The sequence below is a fragment of the Ornithodoros turicata genome, chromosome 1, assembly GCF_037126465.1.
Source record: "Ornithodoros turicata isolate Travis chromosome 1, ASM3712646v1, whole genome shotgun sequence".
Lineage (NCBI taxonomy): Eukaryota > Metazoa > Arthropoda > Arachnida > Ixodida > Argasidae > Ornithodoros > Ornithodoros turicata.
This window is the reverse complement of record NC_088201.1, coordinates 188,567,779-188,583,982: the sequence shown is the minus strand read 5'-3', so window position 1 is coordinate 188,583,982 and position 16,204 is coordinate 188,567,779. Positions and strand designations below refer to the sequence as shown.

At 43.6% G+C, this 16,204-nt stretch overlaps 1 protein-coding gene across 1 annotated transcript in view; it reads left to right on the top strand.

Annotated features, from left to right (window-relative positions):
* Positions 1–8,713: 8,713 nt before the first annotated feature.
* Positions 8,714–16,204, top strand: part of LOC135392029 (atlastin-2-like) — a 60,838-nt gene continuing 53,347 nt past the window's right edge. Inside the window, exon 1 of the mRNA XM_064622651.1 lies at positions 8,714–8,858. The gene's annotated coding sequence lies outside the window, so the exon portion shown is untranslated. The remainder of the gene's footprint in view (positions 8,859–16,204) is intronic.

The following is a 16,204-nucleotide window of genomic DNA, read 5'->3' as shown; positions in this document are numbered from 1 at the left end:
TGGAATCTACTGTTGAACGGACATGCGTAGCCATTTGACAATATCAGCAAGTACATTATTTTGCGCTCATGACAATAAACTTCTATGTCCAGCACCCCAAGCAACAGGACACGACACGCTCTTCGTAGCCATGCTGGACTGCATAATACCACGCATGCACCCTCAGCTGCGTTAGGTGGTGCTCCTAAAATTTCTACTGTGCGACACATTCTGGGAAGAAGTACACAAGACTCTACTCCCTCACGCATGTATAGCAAGTACAACTCACCTGTAAAGATGACTTTACTGCTTCATGAGTAATGATGTGTTGCTCGATAAATGCAACGTCTGCAATACACTGAACTATATACTTCAGTTAGTATACGGTGATTTCACGCCGGATCATGCATGGTGGTGAATTTTTTTCTTTCAAACACATATTAAAACCTCGTCCTTAGGAGGCATATTGGCGCTGAAAGTAGCTGAAATTAATCGGTCGTTCTATTTTAATGAATTATCATTCTGATGTGGACATTTCGGCCATTGCGTTTCCTACGCAGTTTGACGCCACGTATCTTCATAACTATTTCACACTTTTTTTTTACATATTGTCTGGGGTGGGTAGCATTGCATCGTAAGTTGTGAACATCCTAAGGTTTGCCTTTGAGCCGATAAAAAATCGCAAATTTGCCTCATTTGTAAAATATGGTACCGTTTTGGGAACCTCACAACTCAGCTCCCAGTTGAGATACCCGGATCTGATACCCGATATCTAAAGGACATAATTAACATTAATGTCAATTGTGAATTTATTTCGTATGCGGACGATGCAAGCGTGTTTTCCAGTGGCTCTGATAAGGATGTAATAGCCACTACTGCTAACGAGATGGTTTGCACCTTGGAAAAATGGGTTAATTTAAAGTCTTAACGCATTAATAGTAGTAAAACTGAAGCAATGATATTTCGACCAAAAACAGGAGTGTTAGTCTAAATAAAGAGATAGTATATCTTAATAGTCCTGTTGATATTGTAAAATGCATCAAATGTTTGAGTGCCATCTTTAAGGAACAGTTGCTATGGGATGAACGCATTGAGTACGTTCGTTACTAGATGGGCAGGTTGATACATGATCCTTCGATGCATCGAAACAGGAACGAGGACAAACGCGAGAGACACGCTACGTTCACATTGAATACGTTCAGAATAAACTGTGTAAAATATAAGCATGACCGCTAGGCATAGACACATGTTTCCTTTTCGAGTTAAGCTACTGCTATACCGTTCACTGTTCATGTCTCACCTAAACTATTGCTATTTACTCTGGGGTACGACAACTAAGAATAGCCATGATGAACGCTTGTGAGCAAAATGAACGACGTTACGAGTAGGAATATATGAGATGCGCGGTGCCGAATTTACGCAATTTGCGTAGATATCCCTGACAAAAAGCCTATTGGGAGCGTTGTCCCAATTCACAATACGATGTACTCGCTATGCTAAGAAAGGGCATTTCGAGACGACCACAATGATGTAGATTACTTTCGGGTATCACAACTGGGAGAGGAGTTATGAGGTTCCCAAAACGCATATTTTACAAATGAGGAAAATTTGCGATTTTTCGTCTCCTGGAAGGCAAATTTTAGGATCTTCACAAATTAGGATGCAATCCTACCCACCCCAAAAAATATGTGAAAAAAAAAGAAAGAAAAAGTAACAAGCTGAATATATATATAAATGGCTATGAAGATGCGTGGTGTCAAGCTGCGTAGGAAGCTCACATCTGAATGATGACAAATAACAACCAATTATTTTCAGCGCCAATATACCTGCTAGGGAAAAGGCTTTAACATATGTTTGAAAGAAAAAAAATTGAGGAGGTTGACCGGACCACCCTGCCTTATCCGGCGTGGAATCGCCCTATAGATAATTAGTTTATGACCTGTCTGCTATGGATTTCTTTTTGTATATCTCTGATATTCTGTGTACCTCGATGCCTCATCCTGTGATACAACGCTCATTAAATGTTTATCCATTATAAACGTAATTTAATCAAATTACTGGCTCATATAACTAGTCTACAATTTATATTTTGTTGTGTTGAAGTGTTGTGAAGATGCACAAATGTCATTTCATAATTCTCTAAAACATTGCAGGTGTTGTAATCTGTTGGTTTATGGCTAGTATGCTGTTCTCATTTTTAAATGTTTGGTCACGTGCGCCTTGTGCCACATCATTTTCAGGCCATAGGTGCAATATTCTATAAACACATGCATGTATCTATTATTCTGGGCTCTTTCCTGTAATAAAGTGGAATTATTTGGCGAATTTTTGTTCATTACGGTTTAGATGCGTGCTAGTAACGCTGTGGGAAATACTTCCATGTATTCAGATGTTCCGATTTAAATTAGATAGCGGCGTACGCGGGCTATAGTGAGACGATGAACGCGGTTCAAGTGATGCGCTCGTGCTTCTTATTTTTCTTTTGACTGACGCGAGAACTCTTGTATATTGCTTGCCTTGCGCAAGAACGTGTCTTTTATATCTGTTATTCACGTAATGGATGCGTTTGTCTGTGTCATACGATTTTGCAGTGCAGTGGGCCTGGCTATTGTGGCGTACTGTCAATTGCCAAGTCTTTTGGATGAGCAACAAGCTATGCCTATACCATGGATATCTTTTAAGCGATAGCATATAAAAGTGAACGGGCTTCCGTCCGTATACATGCTTCGTCCACCTATGTGGTACTGCTGACGAGTCTCGGATGATACGAACTGTTTTTTCCTGCCCTGTGAGATTCGTATAATCGAGCTGTTTTTTCCTATGAAACAATTTCGCATTGTATGCGGTCTTTGCACAGAGAATTGCACCGCCAGAATGCCGCACAGTACGCATCATATCTGGGAACTTTAGGCGCCGCGTGATGTCAGCGTCCCTTGGGCAGGCAATAGCTGCAATGCAAAATTGACAGGCAATCCGATTTTCCGTCTACTGCTCTGGAAACTTCTTTCTGATGTGGATGTGCTCGTATAACACGCAGCAAATGTGTGTGTGTTTTGTCTTTTTTCAGCTACCTCCTCCTTCTTTAAATAACTGGGTGGTTTCTGGAGCTATGTAGTCTCCCTAGTGGGCACCTGCAGCTCCATTTCTTTGAAACTTCTGCGTAACTACGAAGATGTGACTTGAACGTGCGACGCTCTGACATGAGCGTCACGATTTCCTTCGGTCTCTCATGTGTGGTTTGTGCTCACTGTTTATATTCAAAGCAACGGGAGAGCACAAGAAGGGGTCACAAGCTAATTATGTTGCGTATTGCTCCAAATGTTATCTTTCGTCTCCATTTCTGCTTAGATACTTGGCCTTATGTGAAAACATGCTTTTTGCGTATGCTTATCCAGTGGTACCTGAACCACTTGCTTTCTGTAAAAAAGAAACCTTTCTTCTACAACTATTACGCGTCGCATTTCCGAGCTCCATGATGGAACTGGTTTTCCTCATATCCTAAGCGCGGGAGGCGCGTGGAGTAGAGAGCGCTGCAAACACTCGAGCTCATACACGGATCTGCTCGAGCTTGTCTGCTAACTCCATTACCCGCTGTGGAGTAGCTAGGAGACAGAAGTAGCCAGACAGAATACAACAATTTCAACGTTAATTCCAAATACGAAATAGTACCCGCATACGAAAGCATCTGAAAGTTATTCTAGAGCTCTGGAACAATCCACGATCCTAATGCTTTGCGGCAGACGCCCTGCAACCATTTCTGACAGACACAGGTTGGGTTTTTAAGCTTTGACTGCGTCTCGGCGTTGATTGTCACTCTCTTACCGTGACTACTCCAGTGTCCCAGTGACCACGTATTTCACAGTGCACTGCCTGAAACCAGGGACGGCGAGCGAAATTGTGGGCCCCGGGATGGATCATGCCCGGGCCCCCCTCCTCACGATACCGTCGTGAATACACAGTTCAATTCTTCTTTGTATGATTACGACACGCCTTGGTTCTACGGGTCCCATCCTGGCTGGCACTCGCAGGCCCTGCCTGCAGCCTCAGCTAACGAATGCGAAGCAGCAGGTCCTCGTAGCTCTCACCAGCCTGGCAACCTTTCCGCGTATTTTCCCTCTACATAGCCCCCACCCACCTACCCCTGCACACAAGAAAAAAATAAATGAAGGCACGACCTTGAGAGTCTTCAAGTGCGGTCTACAATTCATATGAGCTGCTAGACGCAGGGGGGTCGGATTCGCTCAGAAAAGCGTGACCATGCGGGAGCTGCCTTCCGTTGGTCATGGAAGGTGTTGCCTTCCGTTGGCTGCTTCATTCCGCTAAACTTGACGTGCTCGTTTTCCTAAATTCATCACTTCCTATCTAAATTCGGCGTACTATGTGCGTATCTCATATGTATTCGTTAAACAAATAAGCAGTGAATATTTTCCCACTACAACACTTGCTTGTGTGCTGCTGTTCGTTCATCACTTTATTATTACGAAACTCGATAGACCAGAGCATGGAATGGCGGGTGGTTTCGTTTTTGCCATTTCCGGTTCCCGTTGGTTCGCAGAGCAGCATGAAAATGGCGGTTTACTGTGTGTATTCATCTTTGGAATTATGTTGCTTTCGGAAATACATGCCTACATTTTTTACAATGGGTAGCGATTTATTAATTTCGCTCGACAAGCATACAAACGGTCACACATACATGTGCAAAATTGCAACTGCTTCTTACATCGAAGCGTGTCTGGTGCCACTTGCTCGGACAATTGTTCGTCGGCCATTTCGATTAAGGAAGTGTTGTGTTCGTCACTGAGGATGATCTTGATTGAGCTTAGCAGTGCCAGCGTTTTGGGAGTTTCGAGGATTGTGTGTTCGATGTTTGGAGGACTACATCGGTTGGGTTGGGTGTCCGTGCAACGTGTGCTCCGTATGTGTGTGTTGGGATTAGTGAACCGCGTATGCTTTCCATTCCGCAAACTATGATGTACTGGATACAATTTAAAGGTATGTACACGCCAATAAAATTCGTTGTTTCAAGTTCGATGTTCTTGGTGCATTTTCTTCCTTCCTCTTTCGTTTTCCGAAACCTCCAGGTCGTTTTTCTCTTAGGGAACTCGAAATGCACAATGTGTCACGCGTGCCTCTTGAAGTTATCTGGCACATAAAAAAAAAAAAAAAAAAAAAGTGGGAAAGTTGATCACACGGCACCTGTCCGTCACTGGTTTTAGACTGTATATTATGGATGGCTTATACCGTGCCATTCTGTTGGGATCATAACGCAGACGACCGCAACAATCGGAAAGGGAGGCACCGTTGCCCTTCAAAACGAGCGAGACCCCTTGTATCATGCTGCCACATACATGTTATGAATGGCTTGTGCTATGCCCTTCTACTGGGATTGTAACAAAGACTACAGCAAAATCCCGAGAACGCGGCAGCAGAACCCTTTCAATCGTGGTGTCAAAGATATTCGCGACGGCTTGTGTTATGTCCTCCTACTGGAATTGTAAAAGAGACGACCGCTAAATTTGAAAAGAAAAAAAAACGGCAGGAGAGCCCTTTAAAATCACGCAAACGACTTGTACCAAAGTGCCATTAAGATACTATCAACAGCGTATGATATGCCTTTATACGAGGACTGTAACAGAGGTGACCGCAATGTTCCGAGAAGGGTGTAGCAGATCGAACCCTTTTAATAATGTGCCAAGCCCCTTTGATCATGGTGCCAATCCGTACACGTTTGTCCTGTGCCTGGAGACGTCGCGTTTGACAAGACCGCTTCCAAAGCGACACTCGTCAGGCCAAAAAATATGTGAAATGTGATCTAATTTCGGGCTTAATATCGTGTGATATAAAAAATTATATCAAAAATGCCTTACGCTGGTTTTGCAAAACGCGTATGTGCCCTTTGCAACCTGCGAAACCCCTTTAATCATGGTGAAAAGGCGTACCTGTTGCGCATTGATACGGAGTGTTTGACAAAATCGCCTCTGAGACATTAACTCTAATTAGTGGCGCCCCTCCCGCTAAGACGCCCCCCCCCCCCTCCTCACACTCACAAAAAAACGCTAGGTTACACAGTAGTTTTCGTCTTCTCCCCTCCATAATTAGGCGCATTGATAATGAAACTGCCCCCCCCCCAATAAAAAAAAAGATTCTGTGCCCGCTCTGACTATGAGGGTCAAATGGACAATTTTGTCAACTTGTAGAGTATGGTATAAAAAGGACATAAAATGGGAAACGGTGTAAAGTTTATAGTAAGCACACAATGTGAAAAAGTTGTCTATTGTGTGAGCCCTTTGGAGACCAACAACTAATGCCCCTTCGTCGTTCGAATTCCTCCGGATCTGCGGTATACTCTCAGCGCATGCGTATTACGCAGGGTCGCATCTCTGAAGACATTGGATGCATCCGGGTTAACAATTACAAGTCGTGCTGGCGTTGGCGTGTGGCCTGGAGGACGTAGTCAGTCAAAAGAGATGATATTTCAAAAATTTGACTCTCTTTATCGAAAAATCATGCCCTAAACATGGGCCCTGACGAGAAAATTGACGAAATCCCCATGGGCGCAATGCATCAAAATTGGCCATCTGTTGTGCCGTACGTGAAGCCAGGAATTTCAAGAAGACGAAGGAGTAGCACATGAGACAATTTATGTTCGATTTGGAAAAATATTTTTTGTATTTTTATGCCTAAAGGTTATTTAATTTTCTGTGTTGTTCTGCATGTCTTTTGGAGTATATCGAACTTTATTTTATCGAAGTTTATTTTGGTAGTGTACCTTCTGTTATTATCTGTCACTTTTCGGTATATATATGACAGATATTATATGTAGTTATGGGAGTGGCTTTTCGTACGAGTACCCCACTCTTTGTGTTTTTTTTTTTTACGTTTTATGCAGTATTGTTCATGCGGATCAGCAGTAAATGCGCACTGGTGTTTCATGGTTCATATGCCATTGCTGAACTCTGTTTACGTTCCTTTTTTTCTCTACTGACTTTTTCTTTTTCCTTTTTGCTTTCTTACTGTGAGCACTGCAGTAATTGTATTACTTTCTTCTGTCATCACCAGTTTGCGGGCAGATCTGCGAACGAGATATACAGATGCTAGGGCGTATTTTGTTTCAGACGCCACTCAGCCACAACCTTGCACTTTGGATACACCAAAGAGAGAGATCACTGTCAATCTTCTTTACACTTGGAATGGTTTATCGTAAATGGTAATATTTCTGCATAATTAGGTGTATAATATAGTAACCGCTTTCGCAACTTCCCCTACTCATTGCGGCCAACCATTTATACCCTACGCCAGTTTGGTTGACCCTACCATGAAAACCTCCCAGATTTCGTTGAAATTTGAAATTCTTATTTCTATGGTACTGCTGCATAGATAAACATTTATTTTAGTGAGAAACAAAAAAAATGAAAATATAGGGTTAACCCCCCTCTCTTATGACTAGCGGGCAAAGTAATGTCGGGGCCTTATTTTGTAGAATGTCCCGTTTACCCTAAATAAGCGTCCTGTTTCTGTGTCTTGGTGCCTCTTGGAGTCCGCCAGTTGTTTCGTATATTTTTGTTTCCCGGAACGCTGACGGCACTCATTTGAAACACGTCAACTGATGAGTTCCTTCATGGGCCGCTTGGGAGTTTGGGAGTTGCATTTCTGCCTTAATTACCCGTTCATTCTCTGCAGTCTACCTTCCTTTCGACAATTGCGGATACGTTGAGGTCCACATTCTGAGCACGCTTTATACTGAACCAGCATGAAGAACGGGACGTCAAAGTAAAGCGTTGAACACGCTTTGTGAGTTCAGTTTCGTTTTCGTCCTTAGCGACTCTCATTATACTGCGGCTAAGCGTTTGCTGAGAGCGAAAGCGATTCAATAAAACTCCTTATCACCTGTCACCCTTTAACGAGTACTTGAAATGGTACACAGCGGCGCTCACCGTGCTGTTGCATGCAACTGCGTGCTGCACAGTGTGATAACTACTCGTTGTACTGGGTTCGCCAAGATAAACTTCAATAAACAAGATAAAAGAAATAAGAACAGTGTTCGAAAGCTAAAGTAAGCGTTAGAGGACGTATTATACCCCAAAATTTTATGTCAATAATACCGCTTGGTCTGTTTCTCTGCGGATAAATCGTGAAAATTGAAAAACCGCCGCTGCCTCATCGGCTGTACCTATGTTTCAGTTCCTTTCCGTCAGATGGCGAAACGGTCGGGCGCGCCGTTGCATAGGACATCGAGACATCGAAACCAATTGAACATGTGGAACGGAATCCGGACTTGTATTCTGCAAAGCCGCATTCGACCGTGTCGCTATCTGACGGAAAGAAGCTCAAACACAGGTATAGCCGATTTGGCAGCGGTGTTTTTTTTTTTAATTTTCACGATTTATCCGCAGAGAAACAGACCAAGCGGCATTATCGACATAAAATTTGGGGGCATAATACGCCCTCTAACATGTACTTTAGCATCCCGACACTGTCCTTGTTTGTTTCATCTTTGTTACAAACCCCGAAGTTTATCTTGACGAACCCTGTACACTATATTGTAAAGGCTAGGGGCTACAACGTCTTCATTAAAACAAGCGGGCTGTGGTGCCATTGAAACAATGACCAACAGAGTGGCTCTTATTGTATTTCACCTGTCTGAGAGTGAGCCGATACTTCCTAGTCGATTGCGTCAGTCGCATGAAATGCTCCTGCTATCCTTCCCCCAGTTGTCTCGGTGGTCTTTTAAGAGCTCGCTGTCACACGATAACGTGTCAGACTTTGTGGAGTTATGCCAACAAACCAGGGACAGTATCCAGCAGTCACTTGTGCAATCGTTGAGTTACGTAGTCGTGACAGGATTCCGGCCGTCAGGAGTCAGTGATTTTCAGGACACTGTAAGTCAATTATTCTGTTTCTCAGCTTGGAAGATAGCGAACGTCGGCGCTAACCGTGGTCTTTAAACATACACGTGTACCGTAGCTTCTGTTAAGTATTTAACTTATGTATCTGAAATACTTTTGCGAGTAACTTGGTGTCTTGCGATACTTAGTCAGTACTTAGTAGAGATGAGCCAACCGAATCCTCCAATCCTAGGCAGGGATTTGAGATTCGGGAAACCGAATCACAGTGCCAAAAATGGGCTAATCGAATCTTTCGAATCTTTTGAACATGAGCCCTGGACTCGTAATTCAGAAGATGTGGGTTCGAGTCCTACAGTTGGCTAACCTTTTCAGTGACTTCCATCTTTCAGGTTTCTTTGTTGTTGTTGTCGTTGTTTTGTTTTTATATTGGCGCCTCCGGAGACCGCCTTAAGCCTGAATGGCCTAAAAAGTTTCTGATCACACCCCCATCGACAGTTGTGTCAGAAGAACTCTTCAGCACATATGGTATCGCAGCTGATAAATAACGCTGTAGGAGCGGCTGAGAATTCTGGCGTTTCTGCACAAAAATTTGTCAACTTTCACCAGTGTTTTCTCGCTTGTTTATCTGCATTGCTCAACTGAGGTGTTCAGCGAGGAACTCATACATTACAAGTTTGAAAATAATATGGTTTTCCTTTTGATTGTTTCTCAGCTTTCGGGAAAGAATTCAGACTCGATAGTCTGTGTACTTCCTGTAGCCCATGACTGTCACGTTAAATAGATTACACTTAAGAAGTGTATGAGTTTGTTTCCTCCTGAAAGTGAACCCTTATTGAATTTGCATTTCATTAAACTAAGTTGTCATAAATTAAGTTGTTGTGAAATCCTGACCCAAAACGCTTTTCAGTAGGAGTTTTTTTTTTTTTTGCTGGCTCTTACAACTTTTTTTTAAAGGAAAGCATTCGTAAAACCCGTGGACTCGGAGGACCTGCTTGGGATTCGCATTCGGGTTCCGAAAATTCTGGATTCGTGTCATCTCTACTATTTAGTTATACTACTTAAATACTTTTCCGAGTCAGTTTGAAGATATATCTCTGTACGTGACAAAATATTCTTTTTTGTCTTAGCAATTCACTTTGTGCTGTACATTGGCTTTAGCGTTTGAGATGTCCGGGACATCCATTTCGGGAAGGGCTAGCGTGCGGTACCTCGACTTCGGGAGCTTGGGTGAGGCCATGTGAATGGCATGCGGGAAGTCACTGAGGGAGCGTCTCTCAGGCAAAACAGAAGACTCGTGCCGAAGGCCGTAGCGAGAGAGGGCACGTATAATATTCACTCTTTAGGTTGAAGCACTCATATTGAGAACACCCAGAGTAAATTACGTCGTTTCTGTAGAATGCCCGTGCCTGTGTGTGCGATTGGATAGACATTTTGAAACGCATTTCCTACTGGCTAATAAATGTTTTTAGTATTGCCGTTATTAAGTTGACGCTATTCGTATTTCTTTAATAGAGCATTCCAACTGTTCGTCAAAGTGTCCGGCAACTAACGATTTATTTTGAGAAGTATTTAATACTCAATCTTAAAGTGCCACTACGGACTAAATCTCGTGTCTTCAGAATCCCACCAAAGTTATGTTGCTGAAATCCTGTCTCACTTTACATTCTTGGAAAATATATTTGCTCTACGTGACGCGAAAGCTATAGGAAAGTAATGTTTATTTTTGAGAACTGTGACGTCATATTAGACTCCGACAGAGCGCCCGGCTGTCATCTGGCATCATTGGTGTCTTCCTGGGGGGCTCACCTTTTGCACTCCGTAAGCGAAGCCCCACGTGACATATCCTCCGACCTTCGAGAAAACACAACGAGAGAGAATACATTTCGACAATTGTCGCTTCTTTCGATCAACGTCACGTAACTTCTCCACCACCTGACTCACCTCGGACGCCGGCGTCGTGGCTAGGAAAAGAGTGCCCTCTCCAGAACATGACATCACCACAATTTGTGGGCTTATGATTACGTAACACGCTCCTGGCGTCAGCGAAACTCGTGGAGGATCGGCAGACATTCAAAAATTGACAGAAATGCACAGCGTTCGCAAACAGGATTGAAATTTCGCGTGTATAATCCTTGAGGCACCTTCTTTTTCTGGACTAAATGAAATAAACGATGTTTTCCGAGTCTGGAGTGGCACTTAAAGTACTTTTCAAGACATTGTATTTTTACTCTACTCAGTTACCTTTTTGCTCGGTACTTAGTAATTTCGATTAAACACGTTTTGCGGGTACAGCTTGGACCAAAGTTCACGAAACTCGGCACCTGCGTATTTCGTCATCGGAGTGGCCCCCTGCTAGGTATCAGGAGGACACCAGGAGGTTGTCGCTCCAATGGCGAAATGCAACACCTCGGAGTTTCGTAAGCTTTTGTTCGAAGCTGTACCTTGTACAAGCTTGTAAAGTGCCCGTTTCTGATCACAAGCAATCAAAAATATTCTTGGATAAGTGCACGGTCGCCTTATGGCCACACAAGGAACTCTCTTGGAGCGTGCATATCATCTATAGAATCTTCACGAATGAGGAACAGGTGTTATGTGTAATGACAACATGTGTTCCCTTTCGCGGGCGATGCCGTTGCTGCTCAGAGATAAAGGACTGAACCAGTGTATAGAGAATAGTCCCAGTTTGCAGATCCGTTTTGTCATTTTCACGATTTTTGCATGTTTCATCATGCCGCATTACGCGCTAACAATGGCAAGCAGGCCGTGGTCGCGACTTTTGCTGGAAACGCTTGAGGGCGTGTGAGATGCACAGGGTGCAGTACCGCGCCTTCGAATGACATGAAAATAACGCCTAGTAGGTGATGAGACTAGCAAAAGAAAAAAAAAAAGAAAAGACGGAAAGATGTGGGTTACACTACGATATCGAAACGAATCTAGGTGCGGTTACTGTGACAGGTTTCGCAATTTGAAAATTTGCCGTTACCGGTAACGAGGAAGTTGAACCGGTATGCCTTTCGATTTTCGCCAGGATGTATCTGCAGGCTGCCTGAATACCGTAAAATGAGCTACAAAGTGCATGATGCATAAGCCGCATATATCAATAAATGCGGATACGTGAGCGGTGTATTTAGTTCTTGTTGGGTGATTTATGCAGCCCGCGACACTTCCCTTTACTGAGACAATGTCACGTATGTAACAGAATGCACCCTCACGATAACGCCTCGCGGTATGGACACGGAGTCACAAGCTCGTTAAATGAGTAAGATAAGCACATAGTTAGGTATGTGTGCGTGCACGAGTTTGTCGATGTTTTATTTTTGTTTGTTTGTTTGTGACGTTAAGTTCGGCTCTGTTGTAAAGCACGTTTCAGTATGGAGTGCGCTTAGAACATGCACTTCAACCTCAACCTATACCCATACCTAACGTGCAGACAAGGGTCCCAATAAAATATTTTCTCTTCTATTGAAAACAGTACATTTTTTTCCTTTTTTAATTTTTTATTATCGTGCGGCAGAAGCCTTGTTCTCTCGCATGACATGGACTGACACACACTGCGAATCGAAGAAGGAAATTACCAAAATTTTGTTTTAGTTTTCAGAGATTGTTCGCTGCTCCGCCATAGGGTGCTCGCCACAGACCACACGATAAGCAAGCGCGAGATTGTTTGACCCGCGAATTGTAAGGAAAAGGCGCTAACAATGGCAAGCAGGCCGTGATCGCGACTTCTGCGAGCAACGTTTGAGGGCGTGCGAGATACACAGGCTGCAGTACTGCGCCTTCGAATGACATGAAAATAACGCCTAGTAGGTGATGAGATTAGCAGAAGAAATAGAAAAATAGGAAAGATGTGGGTTACACTAAAGGACCGAAACGAATCTAGGTTCGGTTACGGTTACGGGATTCGCCATTTGAAATTTGCAGTTACCGGTAACCGAAAAGTTGGACCGGTATGTCATTCGATTTTCCCCAGGATGTATCTGCAGGCTGCCTGAATATCGCAAAATGAGCTACAAAGTGCAGACGGGTAAAAATGAACATAATTCTCTTTTGCGCTCCGAAACGGAGATGCAGCGCCACCTGTCAGGTCGAATAAAGAACGACGCACTTATGGTGTTTCCGACATTGCCCGTAAAATATTTCTTGCGGTCTCTATTATCTCGTGCGCGTGTATTTGATTCGTGCTATAACAAGCTGTAAGCAGTCTGTGTTAAGCAGTTAAGCAAACAGATGTGGAGACAAATATCGTGCAGCGCTCGGTATCTTAGATGATCACAATACAGATCATAACTCAGAGGGGATGTACGCAGTAGATGTGATATGATATGTTCTCCGATCAGGTGTCCAAGCGCATACGATGGCATGTTCTGTACGCAACTTCTGAATGGAAAATACAAGACGAAGAGATTTGCTTTATTAGAAGTCATATTACACTACTTAACACTGATCACACTTATAAAGCCAACTTATATATCAACAAATATTGCGGCCGAAGTTGTTCGTGTTCATGCTTTAACCAAATCATCTCAAGTGGTAGCCGAAATAACATTTTTTCGATTTAGGTTACGCTTTCGGTTAATTGCCGATGGTAAATTCCGGTTACGTTCAGGTTACGGTTCTTGAAAAAAAAATACGGTTCCAAGCGGTTTTCGGTTTACGGTTCCTTTCCAGTTTCTGTCCTACTATAATTCCTGCTGTCCTTTCTTCATCTGTCCACATGTGTTCGCCGCTCGTAGCCACAGTTGCTTCGCGGCGCGGAACTGAAAAAAAAAAAAAAAAGTCTAGGGATGGGCCAACCGAATCTGCGAATCCTCGAATGCTGGACAAGGACTCGACATTCGGGAATCCGGATCCCAGTGTCCAAAAACGGCGAACCGAATCTTTCGAATCGACCAACCACGTTTCTTTGTGTCTTTCGAAAATTGGCGCCTCCGGAGTCCACCGAAAGCGTGGTTGGCCGGGGGGGCCCCGGGGCGCTCCAAAGCCACAGCATAAAGCTCCGACATTACAAGTTTGGAAGTAACGTGGATTATCTTTTGATTGTTCCTTAGTTTTATGGAAATAATTCAGACTCGAGAGTTTATGTATTACCTCTAGTCGATGAACAACATGTGAAATAAATTACGTTTAAGTTACACTTAATTTAAATTACATTTAACTATATAGGTATGTTTTCTCATGAAGTGGACTGTTATTTTAATTATATTAATTATTTTAATAATTTCATATTAATTCTGCTTCAAAACACTTTCTAGAGTCTTTCCCCCGGGCCTTTTCAAACGTTGTTTTTTTAAAGCAATGATTCTAATGAGTGGGCTCTGCGGAACCGCTATGTGGACTGTCAATAACCCGTTCCTTCTGCTCATGCAGCTCCTACGGATATCACCAATCTACCTGCGCTTAGTAACTGGCACGTGTCTAGAGCAACTTTTATGGAACTCAACTTGTTCCGCTATCACACTTGACTGTGAAATCAACGAATGCTCACGAGGACGCCATACGTCATCTACACAGCAATCAACAACAAATACGACCTCTGTACGTCTGTACGTCGTGAAGTAACAGAACCTTCAGATTGCATGCATTCACAGTCAGATCTGAACAAACTACAGTCATGGCGCGCCCACGTGGCATATGGAACTAAATCTCACTAAATTTAAACACTTCATACATGATTGGTAACACCGTACTAGAACAAGTTATACCCTAGTTACACTAGCTTTCTCAACCACGGTTGAGTCGACTGCAGTCGAATGGCTCAACCACGGTTGAGTGAACTGAGCAACGAAATCAGTTACACGGGCTTCTGTGAGCTCAGTTGAGAGTAGCGCTAGCAGCGTCGCCTGATGAGCAAACAGAGAAACCCCAAAAGACATAACCATTTTAAATATTAAGTTGTCAGAAAAAGATAACGCTTTGGACGCTTTCCAGAGGTGTATAATGCCCCAAGAATGTGTGTTACTGTGTATTGGAAGGATTTCGTACGCAACTCGACATTTTTACTACTGTTTCGCATTTCCAAATTTACATTTCAGCCGAATCGCGAAATATGTTCACAACACTAATTCGCACGAACGCTTCTGCTGTACTTCTGCTCTTTCGTGCGTTGCCGCGCATTTTTCTTATCCGCGTTTTTTAGTCTTTTATTTTGTTGTACATGTCATTGTCCTCGTTGAGTTCTACATATTTCGTCTAAATATTTCTTGTGCTGCCGTGTCTGTACTGTGCGTGTACGTTCTGTTGGACAAGCGATGTGTTTGAGCAAACCGAAGAACGACGTGGTGCGAGAGAGGGTCAGGAATGTTTTTCTATACCTCCCCTACTTCCAGTCTCGACTGAGGAAAACAGAGTGTGAGCTGGATGCTGTGCGCGCGCGATAGATAAGCGACGAAAGCGGAAACCAGCACGGCAACAGGTGAAAATTCTGACAGCAACAGCCCTGCGATTGTGCACAAGGGAGAAGCAACTGCGCGGCTATCGACGGCCAGTGTCTTGGTCGGAAACCACACTGCCCAACCTCGCTGACGAGTTCTTTAAACCGAAACGGGACTATCGCGTCACCTGTGCAATGTTCAGCTACGTGGTGGGCGTTTGCCAAAGCATAGCTAGGCGAGACACGGACATGAGGCAGGCTGTGCCTTTGCAAAAGAGTGGCAGGTGCCCTTTATCGCCTATTAGCATCTGCAGAACAGCCTTTTTGGTGTCAGCAGGCATTTTGTGAATTATGTTTACTGGGAGCTTTTACTTAGTGATTGGACAAACTACAATCCCAGTTTGTGAAGCTCACAACACAAACAGAGCCACCTACATCGGTTTGACGGAGTAACAGGACTCTCTCAAGATTCTGGACGGATGCCACATTGAGATGTGCTCTCAAAGAACCAAAGCTCAGACTATTACAGCTACAAGGGCTGGTACATAGAGGCAATGCAAGGGTTCATCGTGGGTCTAGTCATCCTATGTGACCAAGCGTTTCCTTTGCAGCCGTATATGATGAAGCTATACTCTGACGGCAGTTTAATGCTTGACTGTCAGATGCAAGACATGTGGTTGAAAATGCCTTTGGGAGAGTGAAAGCACAACTCTGCATCCTTCTAAAGGGGATTGAGTGCGACATCAATAACTGTGACATGATACTCATGATAATTAGAGGTTGCATTGTACATAACATGTGCAAAGGCATGAATGATAGTGCAAGACTGAATGTAGGACTACCGCCATCATGTTAGGGAAATGCCACAACATTCGACACCAGTTTCCACTGAAGGTGGGGCATGTGTGCAGGATGCCATCGCATTGCACATTTATGGAGCAACGCCTTCATGAAGTCGACATCTAGCGCGTCACCCCCACACCAAAAAGGGCCTCGAAAAGGCCAACAC